This window comes from Gracilinanus agilis, chromosome 6 (genome assembly GCF_016433145.1).
Source record: "Gracilinanus agilis isolate LMUSP501 chromosome 6, AgileGrace, whole genome shotgun sequence".
Taxonomy (NCBI): Eukaryota; Metazoa; Chordata; class Mammalia; order Didelphimorphia; family Didelphidae; genus Gracilinanus; species Gracilinanus agilis.
In genome coordinates, this window is record NC_058135.1 from 16,451,235 (window position 1) to 16,468,712 (window position 17,478).

Here is a 17,478-nt window from a genome sequence, read left to right on the forward strand (position 1 = left end):
TGTCAAATGACTCAGCTTTAGTCTTGTTTGAACTTGACCCTGCTTCAATTCCTCTCTGGTTTGTTCCTTAGGCAACAGTTCCTTGGCTGGCCCGCTGGCCATGGGTAGTCGGAGTGTCCTTCATTCAGGCAGGAGGCCAGTTTGAGGTATTGGGATCCCTAATGGGGGCCCACCCCTCCTCCAAGAGGCCCCCAAGACTTCAGGGCCACCAGTTTTCATTCGTGAAGGGCTCCTTGGCCTGTCACCTGACATTTCAGGCTCGCCGTGGTTCTGCTTTAAGTACCTGGTCATGCCTTTGGGTAGAACAGTTACTGGTGCTCCATCATTCACCTGGCCAAAATTGTGCCAATGCCAGCCTACTACTGTCCTTCCAACAAGTGGGCTGTGCCCGTGGGGAGAGAACCGGCCTCCCTTACCGTGCTGTGGTGAAGGCTGCTGACTGATAGCAGTTTGGCTGAGAATGAGCTTTGGGCCTGAATACATTCTGTGAATGGACCACTCTTGAGATGAATCAGTACATTAGCTAGATTCTAAGACTGGATGGACACAGGTTTCTGGGTGTGGGGGTCTTCTTTCTTATGGAGCACAGGGTTACGTGAACACCTACAAGTTGAAAAAGTGAAAAAAAAAGGTGTTGATTTCCCCAGTTAATCACAAGCATTGTTTCTTGAGTTGACCATCGCCATATTCCTTCCTTGGTGAGTATTACCTCTACTGACACAGGTCGGCTTTTTGTAGACAAGCCTATAAGTGGTGTGGCCCAGGGGTACCATTGCCGTTCCACTGAGCTCATTGCTGGGCCTAGACCCCAAATGTCCCACCAAAGGAGACCTTCACTGATGGTGCAGTAAGAGCCCTTTCTCTGGAGTCAGAGGAGCTGGATTCAAACCTTGGAGGCTTCCTACTTGTGTGGCTTTGGACAAACCATGTCACTTCCCTTCCATCTCAGTTTTATCCCCTGTAAAATGGGAGAATTGTACTAGGTGGCCTCTGAGGTCCTTTCCTTTTCTGGAGTGAAGCTCCTGTGTGGCCAAGCTTCTGGAAGTCTCATCATGATGGGCCATCAGTCAAGGGTCTTGGAAAAGTCAGAGAATCAGATTTTGATTTAGAGCTAGATGAGACTTTGGAGTACATCACATCCTACCGCTTCATTTTACACAGATAGAAAATGAGGCCCAAAGTGGTTAGGTATTGTGTTCAAGGTCTCAGAGAAGGGAAGTGGCAGAAATGAGATTTACTCTCTGCTGTCTTTGGACATTAGACCCAGGAGTCTTTGTGCAATCTTTGTAAAATTTCTCAGGGATAGTAAACCTCAATAGAAAGTGGGCACAAAAAACCTTTGGCTTCCAGATTGTGCCACTGGTGCCCATGAACTGTGTGGTAGGAGTAAGGAGTAGGGGAGGTGGGTTGAGACTGTCCAGTTCAGGTAATAGAATTAGGGTCAAATGACATTTAATCCAAAAGCCTTCCTGATGTCAAGCCTCGGGGTTTCAAGTTTTTTTCTGAAAAGCGCTGTCCCATTTTCTCTCTAGAAGGTTCAGTCCATGGAATGTTTAGGAATGAGTTTAGGAGGGTAGCTTTGGTGCTTCAAAGGGCTTTGGAACTCATTTATCCAAGTATTCACAACTTGTGGATTGGGGACCCTGGGAAGAAGTCTCAGGGGAATGTCTCAGCAGTATTGCCAGGGAGTTGCAGATCTGGATATATGTGCACCATTGCCATTAGCCCTCAATTTAGTGCCAAGATAATAATAGCATTTTTATAGCATCTGTTATATGCCAGGCACTGTGCTAAGCACTTTTCAAATATTTGACTCTAGAATTCCTATGAACCAGCTTTGATTGACTGAATAAATCAAGCATCTAGGGGCAGCTGGGTAGCTCAGTGGATTGAGAGCCATACCTAAAGAAGAGAGGTCCTTGGTTCAAATCTGGCCTCAGACACTTCCTACCTGTGTGACCCTGGACAAGTCACTTAACCCCCATTGCCTAGCCCTTATAGCTCTTCTGCCTTAAAACCAATACACAGTATTAATTCCAAGTCAGACAGTAAGAGTTTCTAGTCCAACTACCAATAATATGGAATTAGGTCTTGATCAATGATCAATGATTGGGGGAGAGGGAGAGAACATGAAATATGTAACTAGGAGAAAATACTCAAAATAAAAAAATAATTTCAAAAAAAAAGGTAAGGGTTTAAAAAATCAAGCATCTATCACAAATTCACCCTGTTATTTCCTCAAATGAATGGAGATGTCCTTGTGCTGAATAAGTACAGTTGTATTTCAAGTTGTGCCCAAGTCCAAGGGGAACTCAATGTCCTCTGGTATTTCCTTAATGCTCTGATATTGAGTACAGTTGTTACAATGTGATGACCCTTGAATCTCTTCACTTCAAAATGGCGCCTTCATATCCTAACAGTTTGGGAACTGCTGCTCTAGTTTTATTCCCTCAACTTGCAAGGGAGGAAATTTATTCCCAGAGGGGGCAAAAGTCTTGCCTAATGTCACACAGCACTCATATTAGAGCCTGAAATCAAACCCAGTATTCTTGGCACTCTATGTAGTCAACTTTAACTTGTCCAGTCATTGGTCTAGAGCAGTGATGGGCAAACTAAGGCCCGAGGGCCAGATGGGGGGGGAGGGGGTGCCTGAAATGTTCTATCTGGTCACGAGACATTATTCCTGATCTGACGAATACAATGAGTAGGATCCAATGCAATGAAACTTGGAAAGAGTTGCCTTAGAAACAGACTGACGGATGAGCATTTCCTTTCCTTTGGCCCCTCTTTATAAAGTTTGCCCAGCACTGCTCTAGAGCTCGATGGAACCTTCGAGGCCAATAGGTCCAACCCCACCATTTTTACAGAGACCATTGAGTTCCATGGAGGTTCCATGACTTGTCCGGTGTTATTCAGGTAGTAAGTGTCAAGGGTGGGATTTGAGCCCAGGTCTTGTTTGTCCAGGACAAATCCTAGAAGCTGTTTTACTTTTTTTAACCCTGACACACAAACAGCCTGTTTTATGTTTTTCCACTTTCTTCACTAAATCATAAGCAAAGATATTGAGAATTTTGATCACTGGGTTGCTGTTTATTTTCACTGTTGTGTTGTCTGGGCCTGTGAGCGAAGCTTCTCAGGAGCTCCTGGGGTGGACGTAGTCCTCTTCGGTCCTTTACATCCTCACGGAGCTGCCTGGGACACCGAGAGCTTAGGAGACTTGTCCGGGGCTCAGAACTCAGGGCTTCCTGACTGCAGGCTCAGCCCTCCAGACCTGCCCTGCTGCAAGTCTTGGTACTTGAGGCTTTTTGGTGGCTGCTGGGGAGGGTCTGAAAGCTAAAATATTTCCATAAGACTTTAAGGCTGAAAATACTTTACTCAGGACATCTCAGTGAACTGATTAGCATGTTATTATCCCCTTTCACAAAAGTAAGAATGGAGGTACAGAGAGTGCAAGTCAACGGCTGCATCTGAGGCTGAAATACGAATCTCTTGGGTCCCTCCGCTTGATTCTCCTGCTGAAGCTGTATTGAAGGCCACTTTGACATTTTATGTCCTTCCTTCCATAGACTGGGAGCTCCCGGAGGGCAGGGACTATCTTTTGCCTTTCTTTGAACCCCCAGCACTTTGCACAGAGCGTGGCACACAGTAGGTGCAGGATAAATGCTTGTTGACTGCAGTTCCTTCAGGGAACTTTTTGGACAAATTTTCCAAATCATCTTGGTCTTGCTTTTCCCCTCTTTCACTGTGATGGTCTTCTCAGTAATTAATGGAGGATTACAGAAAGTGTCTAATGATCTCCAGGGTCCATCCCACCTTATTTGCAGTGCATGCTTTTCTCCCACAGGGAGCCCCTTCCAGCATCATAAATGGCCCTGGGAGAGGCCAGAAATTTCCAGGTCTCCAATTAGAACTTGGGCCACTGAGATCCACCTAATGAATCCATTAGCAAAGCTAGGGAGTGCAGTGGATCGTGCCATTGGAGTTGGAAAGACCTGAGTTCAAATGTGGCCACAGATATACTTCCTAGCTGTGTGACCCTGGACAAGTCACTTAACCCTGTTTGCTTCAGTTTTATAATCTTCAAAATGAGCTGGCGAAGGAAATGACAAACCACTCTAGCATCTTTGCCAAGAAAACCCCAAATGAGGTCACAAAGGGTTGGATGTGACTAAAAATGACTGAACAACAGCAATAAATTCATTAGCCATACAAAGGAAACCAGTCTTGTTTGCTCCACCCTTTGCCATGGTTCATTTTGCAAAGTCTTGGAGCATAGAGGAAACCAAGCCTCTTCTTTGAGATACGAATTCCCTCTCCTGCCATATTTTTTTGGATCATCGGCTAATCAACAACACAGGTCATTTCCCCACCAAATTGTACCTCTGAAGAGGAGGCAACATCAAAATCCAGAAAACGGTGTGCTATATCACATTCACATACACAGCAGTTTCACATTGGCCCATCCGTACTCAGAAGACCAAGAGTGGCCTGGGTGGGCAATGGCCCTCCTCTTTGCAGGTCAGGGATCTCCAGGCCTTAAGAGAAAGTCTTCTGGAGTTGCTGTGGTCCTTTCCCTGGTGCTAAGCCTCCCTGTGATGAATGAGGCTGGTCCTTGGGTTATAGCCATCTCCCCATCTCAGGGCTATCCTCAAAGCCTTTCCAGCTTGTTACCATCTGCCAGAGCTTGGGATCCCTGAGGTCAATCTGGAGACATCAAAAGAGGATATGTAACCACATTGAAAGGAGGCATTGAGGTATGGAGAAAAGCACTCTGGCTTTGGTGTCCAAAGACCTGGGTTTGAATCCTGCCTATTCTGTGACTACGGCAATTCACTTCCCTTTGTGGGCCTCACTTTTTTCATTTGTAAAATGAACTTGTTGGACTGGCTCCCTTCTGAGGTCCCTGGCTCCAGAGCCAGGACTCTCTGCTTCTGTAATTGCCTATTCTGCGTGGTTTCCAAAACTAGTGCCCGATAAGGTACTGTGCAGATATTCCAGAAGCAGGGAGAATAGTTCAGGCGGGCAGAGGCTACCTAGGGCACAGCTTACCAGGGAATCTGGGCACACAATCATGCAGATACTGCTGGGGAGGGAAGAGATGTGACTAGTGCCTGAGCATGTTCAAGATAAGAAGGCTGCTATCAGCTAGTCCAACCATTGTGGAGCAGTGTTAGAATCCAGCAAGAGCTCTGGTGTCTATCAATCTGGGATTACACCAGCTTGGAATGATAAAAACTCAGTCTCATAAGTGACCCCAGGAGGGAGCTTCGCACAGCCATGACCTTGGTCTCTAATGAGTACCTTCCTGCGGGATTTGGAGAGCGGTTTGGCTGCCTTGGATGCAGATGCCCAAGAGCCAGGGCTGAGGTGGAGAGGCCTTTAACACAGGCAGAGGCCCTGAGGAATCCAGGCCGGATTCCCTAATGAAATGCAGAGAGAAAGGGGCGGGGGATAGACTGCAATCAAAGAGCAGTTCCCCCATCTTCAGAGGGATTTTTTACAGTCTGAGATTAAGGGCTTCTAGCGACTGGCAAGCCGGGCATCCCCTTAATGACCTGCTAATCTGCCGTCAGCTTTCAGACTGTTTTACTTGCCATTTCCCAGAATCTATTAAAGTTGAGAAGTTGGTGACTGAGGGCTGGAAATCAGATGTGACTGGGGTTGAGCTGGACAAGCCCTTCAGGGTCCTGTGATGTGCCGGAGGGGATGGAATGCTTTTAGGTTTGTCCAGAGGTCAAACTCTTTAAGCCTCTCAGTCACTTCAATCACCTCCTTGCTGGGAGCAGACAAGGGATGGGCAGAGCCCAGGGATGAGGGCTCGGATGCTCCCTGGGGCTGAGCTGGGCCCATGGCTTCCAGGCTCATTCCACCTGGCATCCTGGTCCGTTCTATCTTCTCTCATCCTGCCACAGTGAGCGAAAGGGAAGCGGCTTGATCACATTCAGGTCAAGTCCTTATGGAACACCTACTGTGGGAGAAGCAATGGGCCCAGTGCTGGGGAGAGGAAGGAAAAAGCAAAGCAATCACAGCTTTCACAGAATGGTGAGAGGAGAATACTAAAATATTGGGGTGGGGATGGAGGGCCATGAAGCTAAGTGTTGTGGGAAGACTTGGAGTGCGGGGGGAGCAGGCAGTCTTTAAGGACACCTGCAATGAGCCTCTAAAGGAAGACAATTCTTCCTTTGAAGGAAGAGACAATTCTGAGTGATGAAGGCTGAACAGGAGAGGAGGGTGTTCTAGGTGTGCGGCACAGCCTGGATAAATGCACAAAGGCAGGAGAGGGCAGGAGGAGGTCAGGCAGCAATTAGCAGCCCATGCTGACTGCAATATAGAGTGCATGAAGGAGAGTGAAAGAATATGGTTGACTATCACTGTGGAATGGAATGTCTGTGAAGACTCCTGGAGATGATCAAAGCTTCTCTTTTTAAGTCTTTCTAGCCAAGAGGTGAGCATTGTTAACTCTGTAGTGGTATTTTGAATGTTTTAAGATCACAGGGCAATCTACTTCAGGACTGAGGCAGGATTAGTTCAGAGTGAAAAGGAAACAGATTTGGGTCTGTCTCTCAGTCAGTCATCAAGCAGTTCTCCACCCAAGAATCTGGCATTCTTCTGAGCTGGTCACATTTATTTTATTTTTAAAATTTTAAAATTTAAAAATTTTCCATGGTTACATGATTGATGTTGTCTCCCTCCCCTCTTTCTTCCCCTCTCCCAGAGTTGACAAGCAATTCTTTTGGGTTATACATGTATTGTCACTAAAGGCTGGTCACATTTAGTATACAAATAGTTAATTACATCGGAAAAATCATGGAAAGGGAGGTTGGACTTGAATTCTGGTTCTGTTACTTAATGGCCTTATGAGTTTGAGTATTTGAGGAGGGAGAGATCATTTTCAAGTGGGATGGGGGTGAGGGGAAATCCAAGAAGGCTTTGGGGAGGAGGTGGCCCCTGAGGTGGACATGGAAGAATGAGGATTTTTACCAGGAAGAGATGAAATGTGTTCAGGCTTGGAAGATAGCCTGTGCAAAAGTGCAGAGGTGGAAGAGGATGAGATATTTGGGGAAAGGCTAGTCTTCTAATTTGACTGGAAAATAGAATGTGTGATGAAGACAAGGCTAAACTTTCTCTTCTTCAGTCTCTCCTTACGCTGCCTTCTCACTCTGGAGAGACTTGTGCTCTAGTGCCTGATCTTTTGAATGGGTTACTGTCTCTCACTGGACCACTCTTCCAGGAAATGCCTCAGCCATCCTTCACTGTACTCACAACTCTAGTGGTCATTTCCTCCATGACCTTGCTACCTTTCTCCCCAACATGTCATATTTCTGAAATTCTGAATAAATGAATAAGGATGAAATGAATTCTGCCATTGTCCTTGGATAGGTTATGTCAATCTAAATCCCTAGACCCAAAGTGGCCCTCCTATGTTTTATAAGAATATATAAATATGAGTTAATCAATGAGAAAGATGCCACTATTCCTTTTTGTGGGTTGTTTTTTTCCATTAGAAGGTAACCTCCATGACTACGGGGAATGTGATTTTTCTTAATATTTTTCCCCCTGGCACACAGTACAATTTACTATTGTAAATGCTTTTTCATTCAATTATTCAAATGTAGGCCACCTGACCATGTAGCATCTTAAAATATCAAGCCAAGGAGTTTGTCTTTTATCCTATGGGTAAATGGGAGCCATCGGAGGTTCTCAATGAGGAAAATGACATAATGATAACTAGTGTTTATAGGCAGCTTTAAGAATATCAAAGTACTTTACGTTTATCATTTTGTATGATCCTCACAACCACCCTGGGAAGGGAAGTATCATGTTATTATCCTCATTTTACAGTTGAGGAAATGAGACAAGCATAAGTGAAGTGGCTTGCATGGGGTCATTCAGCTATTTAAATTAGGGATTGAACACATATCTTCTATACTCTTAGAACAATGTTCTAACTCTTAAGCCACTTTATTACACATACAATATCTACATGTACTGATATGTATATGCATCTTTATGCATTTCTATATTTTCCCTCATTGCCATAGGCTGGAAGGGAGGTGGTGCCATTAGCAGAAAGTGAGAAATTGGAGTGAATGGTAGTTGAAAGAGGGAAGGCAAAGGGAAATAAGAGGTAGGGCCAAGATGGTAGAGAAGGTACACAGACTCACCTGATTGCTATCAAATTACCCTCTAAAAAACTGTGATATAAGACATCAAAATGAATTTAGGAATGGCATGGCCCACAAAAATATGAGATGAAATAATTTTTTCAACTAAAAACAACTGAGAAGGCCAGCACAGAAGATCTATTCGCACGTGGGTGGAAATGGAGCACAAAGCAATAAGCCAGGCAGGTTCCATCATGGCCACAGGCCTTGTGGGCAGCTGAATCAGCAGCAAAGGCTTCTGGACTTTCAGCCACAGATGTTAAGGGATGAGGGGTTAGACAATTCCTCAGAAGGAGATTTCAAGGGTCACTTTGATGGCTTTGGATGTAAGACTCTTTTGGTATTGTACATTCACAGATCCAGGTCACAATCTTGTGTCAAGATGTCAGGGTAAAGAGGAGCACTAGCACATATGGGCACTTGTGGTCTCAGAGAAACAGGGAACCCTGGTCATGGTTCTAGGGCAGAAAAGAATGCTTGTGATTACTCAAAGACCAGAGCTTAGGCTGGGAGACTATTCCACATACCTCTCCTAGATCAGACCACCTTTGAAGAACTACAAGCAGATAGATGCCCAGTTCTTTACCATAGTTATAGAGTCCAACATTAACAGTTTTTTAAGTTAAAAGAAAAGAAAAAGGCTTGAAAATGAGCAAAAAAGAAACTCAGCACAGAAAGTTATTTTGGTGACAGGGAAGACCAAAACACAAGAACAGAAGGAAACAACAAAGTCAATACTGCTGCATCAAAAGCCTCTAAGAAAAATCCTAAGAAGAATTTAAAGCCCAAAAAGAATTAATGAAGGAGAAAAAATGACTTTAAAAATAAAATAAGAGAGGTAGAAGAAAAATTACAAAAAAGAAATGAGAGTGAAGCAAGAAAATAATGAAAAAAGTCAATGACTTGGAAAAGGAGGAACAAAAAAAAATGCTGAAGAAATCAATCTTTAAAAAAACAGAATAGGTCAATTGGTAAAAGAGGCACAAAAATCCAATGAAGAAAACTTCTTAAAAAGCAGAATTTGTCAAGTGGAAAAAATATACAAAAATAGAAAAACTTCCCCAAAGGCAGAATTGGCCATATGGAAAAAGAGGTACAAAAATTTACTGAAGAAACGAACTCTTTTACAAAGTAGAATTGTCCATATCCAGAGAAAGAACTGTGGGAGTAGAAACATAGTAGAAAAACAACTGCTTGATCACATGGTTTGATGGGGATATGATTGGGGATATAGACTCTAAATGTAATAACCCTAAAAAACCCTAGTGCAAATGTTAATAATATGGAAATAGGTCTGGATCAATGACACATGTAAAACCCAGTGGAATTGCTCATTGGCTACAGGAGGGGCGTGGGAGGAGGGGAGGGAAAGAACATGAATCATTAACCATGTAAAAATATAAGCTAATGACTCCATGAGACATCAAAAACCCCAAACCAAATTAAATAAAAAAAAATTAAAAAGTAAAAGAAAATGTGAAATATCTCATTGGAAAAACAACTGATCTGGAAAATAAGACCAGGAGAGATAATCTAAGAACTATTGGACCACATGAAGGCCATGACCAAAAAGAGAACTTAGATATTTTCTTTCAAGAAATCATCCTGATATTCTAGCACCAGAAGACAAAATAAAAATTGAAAGAGTCTACCGATCACCTCCTGAAAGAGATCCCCAAAGAATAACTTCCAAGAATATTGTAGCCAAAATTCAGAACTCCCAGGTCAAAGAGAAAATATTGCATGCAGCCAAAAAAAACCAATTCACATGTTGTGGTTAAAGTCAGGATAATGCAAGATTTAGCACCTTCTACATTAAAGAATTGGAGGCCTAGAATATGATATTCAAGATGACAAAGGAGCTAGGACTTTAGCCAAGAATCATGTACCCAGCAAAACTGGACATAATCCTTTAGGGGAGACAAAAAAAACAAAAAGAAGACCTATATATACAAAAATATTTAAATCAGCTCTTTTTTGTGGGAGCAAAAGAATTAGAAAGTGAGGAGAGATCCATGAATTGGGAGATGGCTAAATAAGTTATATTATATAACAATGGTAATGGAATATTATTGTGCCATAAGAAATGATGATCAGAAAGACCTCAGAAAAACATGAAAAGACTTATAGGAACTGAAGCAGAGTGAAATAAGCATAACCAGTACATTGTACACAATGACAGGAATAATATACAATGAACAACTGTAAATAACTTATCTATTTTTAGCAATACAATGATCCAAAACAATCCCAAAGGACTCATGATTTTTAAAACTGCTATTTTTTCCCAGAGAAAGAACTGATGGAGTCTGAATCTAGAACAAAGCAAACTTTTTTTCATTCTTATTTTTTTCTGTTTGAGTTTTTCTTCCATCAGAGGATTAATGTGAAAAAAATAATTACACTGAATTTAAGATTCAAAATTCTTTTTTAAAATGTTGTAAACTAGAGGCAGGTAGGTGGTTCAATGGATTGAGGACCAGGACCAGAGTCAGGAGGTACTGGGTCCAAATCTGACCTCTGACACTTACTAGTTGTGTGACCCTGGACAAATCACTTAACTTTCATTATCTAGTCCATACTGCTCTTCTACTTTGGAATCAATGCACAACATTGCTTCTAAGACAGAAGGCAAGGTTTTTTAAAAAAATGTTGGAAAGTATTTTTTACATGTAATCGAGGAAAAATAAAATTAAATTAAAAAAAAAGAAACTCCAGGAGTAAAAAAAGGGAAGGTACCAAACTCTATTTTGTGTGCTCAGTTAGAATCACCAGAGAGACACCAGACAGAGCTCCAGGTTGTTTTTAAAATTTAAAATTTAAATGTAAAATTGGATCTTAGGTCCCACTTAGTTCTCCATGATTCTATAGATATGCATTCAACTTCTATCCATCAATCCTAATTGTTTTTGGTATTAAACCAAACATTTCTCGTTTCCTTGAGATAACCTCTCATGTACTTGAGGGCTGCTCTGATGGTCTCTTTCTCAAATGTCCTCAACTGATACTCCTACACTGTGGCTCCCCATCTACTTGTCTTGGTTTCCTTTCTTTTCTTTGTATCCCCAGCACCTAGCACAGAGCTTGGAATGCAACAGGTGCTTAATAAATGCTTTTAGATTAACCAACTGATTGACTCCAGTGACCATGGTCCCACTTGTTTTTATTCCTTCAGGAATGTTTTAATTTTTTCCCACTTACATATAAAAACAAATTTTGGCATTCATTTTCTAATATTTAGAGTTCCACATTCTCTCCCTTTTTCTCTTCTCTCTCAGTTCCCTGAGATGGTAAGCATTTTGACACATTATACATGTGTGATCATATGAAGCATATTTCTATATCATCCTTCCTGAAATCTGATGCTCAGATGTGTCCTGCTATAGATGGGGTCTGAGCAGGGTAGTGCAGAGTAGGACCACAGCCTCTGTGGTTTGTGATGTCTTGTTACAGATTACAGAGCTTGATACACAGTGAGTGCTTAATAAAAGTTTATTTACTTGATTTGATGCCCTACACTGGCAGTTAAAAGTTTCATTAGCTCTGGGGGCAGACAATTCTAATGTGTTTTCTGTCAACTAAAGCCCCAAGTCTTTTTCTTCATTCATTCACTCATTCGTTCATAGACTTGGAGAGCTTGGAGGGACCCTAGAGGCATGTACCTCAACCCACACCTGAATGAAAATGCCCTTTATGATAATGCAACTTTCCTTGAAGATCTTTAATGGAAAGGAACCAGCCAGCCCCTGAGGAAGTCCATTCCACTTTAGAATAGTGCTAATTAGGAAGTATTTCTTGATATCAGACTCAAATTTATCTCATCCCTCCCCATTGCTTCTGGTCTTTCCATCTGGGGTCAAATAGAAATTCTCATCCATATGATAGCCTTTCAAGTACTCACATTCAGCTCTTATGTTTTCCCCAGATCTTCTCTTATCTAAGTAAAACATTCCTGCCCTGAGCCGTCAAATAATCCTCAGAGGACATGAATTTGAGACCCTTCCCAATCATGACTGCCTTTCTCTGTACATTCTTCAGCTTATCAATGTCCTTCCAAAAATTTAACCGCAAGAATTGGCATGCCACCTGAGATGTGATCTCAGAGAGTGCATCCCACTGTGTCACCCTTTTCCTCAATACATTCCATTGACTCCCTATCACTTTCAGGATCAAATACACCACCATCTATTTGGCATTCAAAGCACTCTGTAATTTACACCCCCTTCCCTCCCAACCATTCTACTCCTCTTATACCGTCCTCCCTATTGTGTACTCTTCAACCCACTGACACTAACCTCTTCATTGTTCCTTGAATAAGATCCTCCCCTTCTCTCTCTGGCTGTTTTTATGGGTTGTTCCCCATTTCTAGAATGTGCTCCTTCCCCTTCTCCATATCTATCTTTCCTAGATTTCTTCAAGATCCTGCTAAGAACCCACCTCCTACAGGAACATTCTCCTTATTCCTTTCAATGCCCTCCTTCAATTAATTATCTTGATTTCCTCCTATGGCTTATTCATTATATGGCTGTTTGTGAGTTTCCAGATTAGATTGTGAGCCTCTTGAGAGCAGAGACTGGTTTTTGCCTTTCTTTGTATCCCCAGGGATTACCACAGTACTGGGCATATTTCTTCTTGTTGATTCCCTTCAGTTGTATCTGACTATTTGTGACCCCATTTGGGGTTGTCTTGGCAAAGATAATAGAGTGGTTTGCCATTTCCTTCTCCAGATTATTTTATTGATGAGGAACGGAGGCAAACAGAGTTAAATAACTTGCCCAGCATCACTCAGCTAGGAAGTGTCTGAAGTTCAATTTGAACTCAGGAAGATGTTTTCCTGACTCTAAGTCTATGGAACACTATCTAGCACTCTTATCTACTGTGCCATCTAGTACTTGCTGGGCATATAAGGGGCGCTTAAATTAGGGTAGAGTATAGCATAGGAGTCCTTGGATAGAGTTCATGGATAGATGAAGTTGGATGAGAAAAAAAACCACATTTAAATATTCAATAATAACAATAGCTAGCATTTGTATAGCATTTTAATGTTAGCAAAGGGCTTTACAATATCCTCACAAAGACTCTAGAAGATAGATGCTATTATTATGCCCATTTTAAAGTTCAAGAAACTGAAGTAGACAGAGGTTAAGTGACTTACCCAGAGTCACACAACTAGTAAGTGCCTGAGGTCAGATTTGAATAGAGGTCTTCCTGACTCCAAGACTAGTGCTTTACCAGTAGGCTATGGCTACCTAGATATGTTTTTTTTTTTTAAGATTTTTTTTTAATTTTAAACCCTTTAACTTCTGTGTATTGACTTATAGGTGGAAGAGTGGTAAGGGTAGGCAATGGGGGTCAAGTGACTTGCCCAGGGTCACACAGCTGGGAAGTGTCTGAGGCCGGATTTGAACCTAGGACCTCCCGTCTCTAGGCCTGGCTCTCAATCCACTGAGCTACCCAGCTGCCCCACCTAGATATGTTTTTAAAACTAACTTTTCACTGAAATTTTGCATTCTCTTCACTTATGAATTTACAAAAAGATTGTGATTTGGCTTTACTAGCCCTTCTATGGCAGAAAAAAAGGTTAAGAACTCCTGACATAGGAGGACTCTTACCTCCTAAATCTTGGATACTCTCTACTCTCCCTCAGTGTAATCTAACACTCTTAGCATTATTTAACTGCCACATTACACTGTGGACTCACATTGAACTTAAGAACACTAGGATACCAAGATCTTCTTCAACACTAGGATACAAGATCTTCTTCAGATGATCAGTTATCTGTATAATGAGGCAGTTCACAATTTTGTATTTGTGAAATTGATTTTTTGAATCCCATAATAATAGTTTATATTTATCCCCATTAATTTTCAATGTGCTGACTTTTCATAATGCTTATCCTGTTGACATCTTTTTTGATCTTGTCTGTCCTCCAGTGTATTAGTTTTCTATTCCAAATTGGTGTCATCTTTAAATGTGATAAACATGTCATCTGTTCCTCTCTCTCTCTCTCTCTCTCTCTCTCTCTCTCTCTCTCTCTCTCTCTCTCTCTCTCTCTCTCTTTCTTTTCCTTATCTTCTGGCTTAGACTCAATACTAAGTATTGGTTCCAAGGCAGAAGAATGATATGGGCTAGGGCAGTGATGGGCAAACTACGGTCCAGGGGGCTAGATGAGGCCCCCTGAAATGTTCTCTCTGGCCTCGGGACATTATTCCTAATCTGAAGAATGCAATGAGTAGGATACAATACAATGAAACTTTGAAAGAGTTGCCTTAGAAACAGACTGACAGATGAGCATTTCCTTTCCTTTGGCCCCCTCTTTAAAAAAAAGTTTGCCCATCACTGGGCTAGGCATTTGGGGTTGAGCATTTTGCCCAGGGTTACACAGTTAGGAGATGTCAGAGAATAGATCTGAACCTAGGACCCCCTGTGTCCACACCTGGCTTTTAATCCATTGAGCCACCTAGCTGCCCCTGGCAATCATATTTACCACTTTATTCAGTACCTTTGGTTATAATTTGTCTGGGCCTAGTGACTCCAACTCATTCTGGGTTGTCAGGGACTCTTAGCATCTCTCTATTTGTCTTGGCCATCAATTCTCTGATAAATATCTTTATTCTGTTCTTTCCAGTCAAAGATCATTCACATAAGAATTGAACCTTTCTACCTTCTCTTTGTTGCCAGTTATTATCCCATCCACCTTGAGTACTGGTTCAACTCCTCTTTTGGTTTTCCTTTTTCCCCAGTATAGAAAATCAATCTCTTTTGGGGGGCCTTCAGCCTTTCTTTGTCAACCTTTGTTCCTTCTGAGTTTATCCTCCTGGAACTTTCCTCTTTGCATCCATCCAGCTGTTTGCTTTTCATATTTCAATGTTTGCCTTGATGTCTGTTCTCTCTTATGAGTCTGTGTCCCAGGTTGATTATCATTCTCCATTTTCATCCATTGTCTGTATTTTAAAACTCTCTCTTGGTTGTTGAGCATGCTGTGGCTCAGCATTGGGCTCTTTAAGCACCTTCTCCTTTTCCATCTCATTGGCATTGCTCAGTATTTTCAATTTCACTGCTTTTAAGGCAAATAGTTCTTGGGTAACCATCTTGGGTCTTGGTCCCTAATACCATGCTCTTGAAAGGGAAGATCTGGGTTTCACTGTGATGTGAGCTCTCCAGAATACTTGGAGCTCCACTTTCATACAAGATCTCTTTCTGCCCTCATCACGGCTAGCTCATCTCTCTTGGACACCTGTGGCAATAAAATAATCCTAGCTTAGTCAAAGATCTCTCAGCTGACTGAGGGGTGTTCTTACATGTTCATGTCAAAGAGGAATGCTGTCTGTATAAGAGTAAAGTCTGGGCCCTGGACCTCTGCCTACACCTAAAGAACCAAAGAAAATTCCCCCTTAATCTTATTTTTTAATTTTAATTTTATTTCTGAGCTTTAAATTCCAGTCTAATCTTTCCCCTAGAGTCCTTAATCTTCACTTCATAAAGGAATCCATCTGACTTTTGACTACTTCATTCTGAGAGGTCAATCCTTCACTGCAGGTTTGGTGGGGGAGAGCTAGCTTGAAAAACTGCTTTGCAGTCACAACTTGCACTCTCAAGAAGGGAAGGGACTCTTAATCAGGCCAGTAGCCCTATAGAAGCCAGGTGTGGGCACACTTCAAGGATGTGGGTGTCCTTTATTCTAAGAAAGTAAGCTTGGAGAGGGCAGGGCCTCTGACTTCCCAATGTGCTCTAATGTTAACAATAAATATCAACTGACCAGGGAAACTGTACTCTGATAATGGATTGAATCTACAATCTCGGGGATCTGGCTACTTTGTCCAATGAGGCAGATTGCAGCCCATCCATCCCTCCTCAGGCTGTGTCACTCTTGTCCTACAGGGGGTCTTTCTAGGCCCTTTGATTTTGGAAGGACACCTGTTCAGCAATCTACTGTCCCTTAACTGCTGCAGAGCCACTGAAGTGGTACAATGGATAAAGCAGAGAGCCTGGAATCAGGAAAACCCAAATTCAAATCCTGCCTCAGCCATTTACTAGCTGTATACCCTGGACCAAGTCACATAACTATTCTCTGCCTCAGTTTCTTCACCTTTAAAACAGGAGCGAAAAATAACAGGGTCCCAAGGTTGTTGTAATGATAAAATGAAATCATATTTGCAAAGTGCTTTGCAGACCTTTGAGCATTAGTTATTATTACTGCATTAGCCCTTCTCCCTTTCTGGCCTGACATTTACTTTGTGATCATCTCAGTCCCAGGTCTTCAAACCCCTTCTACCATCTGCATCTCTCCATCACCCTGTGGGACCTTAGCTTCGGAGACTGTGGCTTTCCATGATTCATAGTCAGACAGCGTCATGAAGAGAGCAATGGGGCCACGGTGGAGGCATTTTGTGTGGGAGAGTAGTCTGGACTTGCTGAAATCATTGAACAATATTTCCTAGTAAATCTTGTCTACTCTCTTCCTTTTATCAAACTGAGACCAGCTCATTGTCCAGTGCCTGGAATGTGGCTTCTCAGCAGGAGTATTCCTCATCCATTTGGTTTTTCCTGTGTGGATTGTTAGAATTTTCTCTTTGGAATGGTCATGGATCTTTCTGAGGAATTTGGGTGCTATTCTGGGATGTGATGCTTTCAGCTTATCATCCAAAATTTGGAGCTATGGGATACAATGGAAAAAGCATTGGCTTTGGAATTAGAAGACCTGGATTTTAATCCTAGCTCTGCTATCTATTACTTATGTGATCTTGGGAAAATCCCTCCCTGTGCCTCAGAGCTCCCTTCCAGGCCTGGATCAATGAATCCCCCCTTTGTTTGGTCTGGTCCTGGATGCCCTCTTAGCCCATTTTTGGCATGCCAGTGCCTCCCTGTTGAATACTACATATGACATTGCTAATTAGAAGATCTGTGAGCCAAGTGACCTCTGGGATGCCATCTTTCAGTGAATTGACTCTAATGCATGTCTAGGAAACTCCTTGTTGGACAAGTAAAGCTCTACTAAGGTGCTTTTGGGTAATCAACAAATGAATCCAGTGGAGTCCTGCATTCTTGGGTCATAGAATCTCAGATCCTGAATAGATATTGAGAAGAGACCACCTTTCAGATCACTGAGTCTATCCCCTTCTCTTTGTATAGAAGAGGAAACTGAGGCCCATTGAAGTAAAGTGATAGAGTCTGAGCCAACAGGGATCAAAGAGGTCATCTGGTCAAACCTCCTCCAGACCGGCAGAACCTGCTGGGGCTTGTGCCTGGCTACCACAGTCTTTGTGAGCACAGGACCACAGCTTGAAAGGCTTTGTGGATAGGCTGGGGAGGG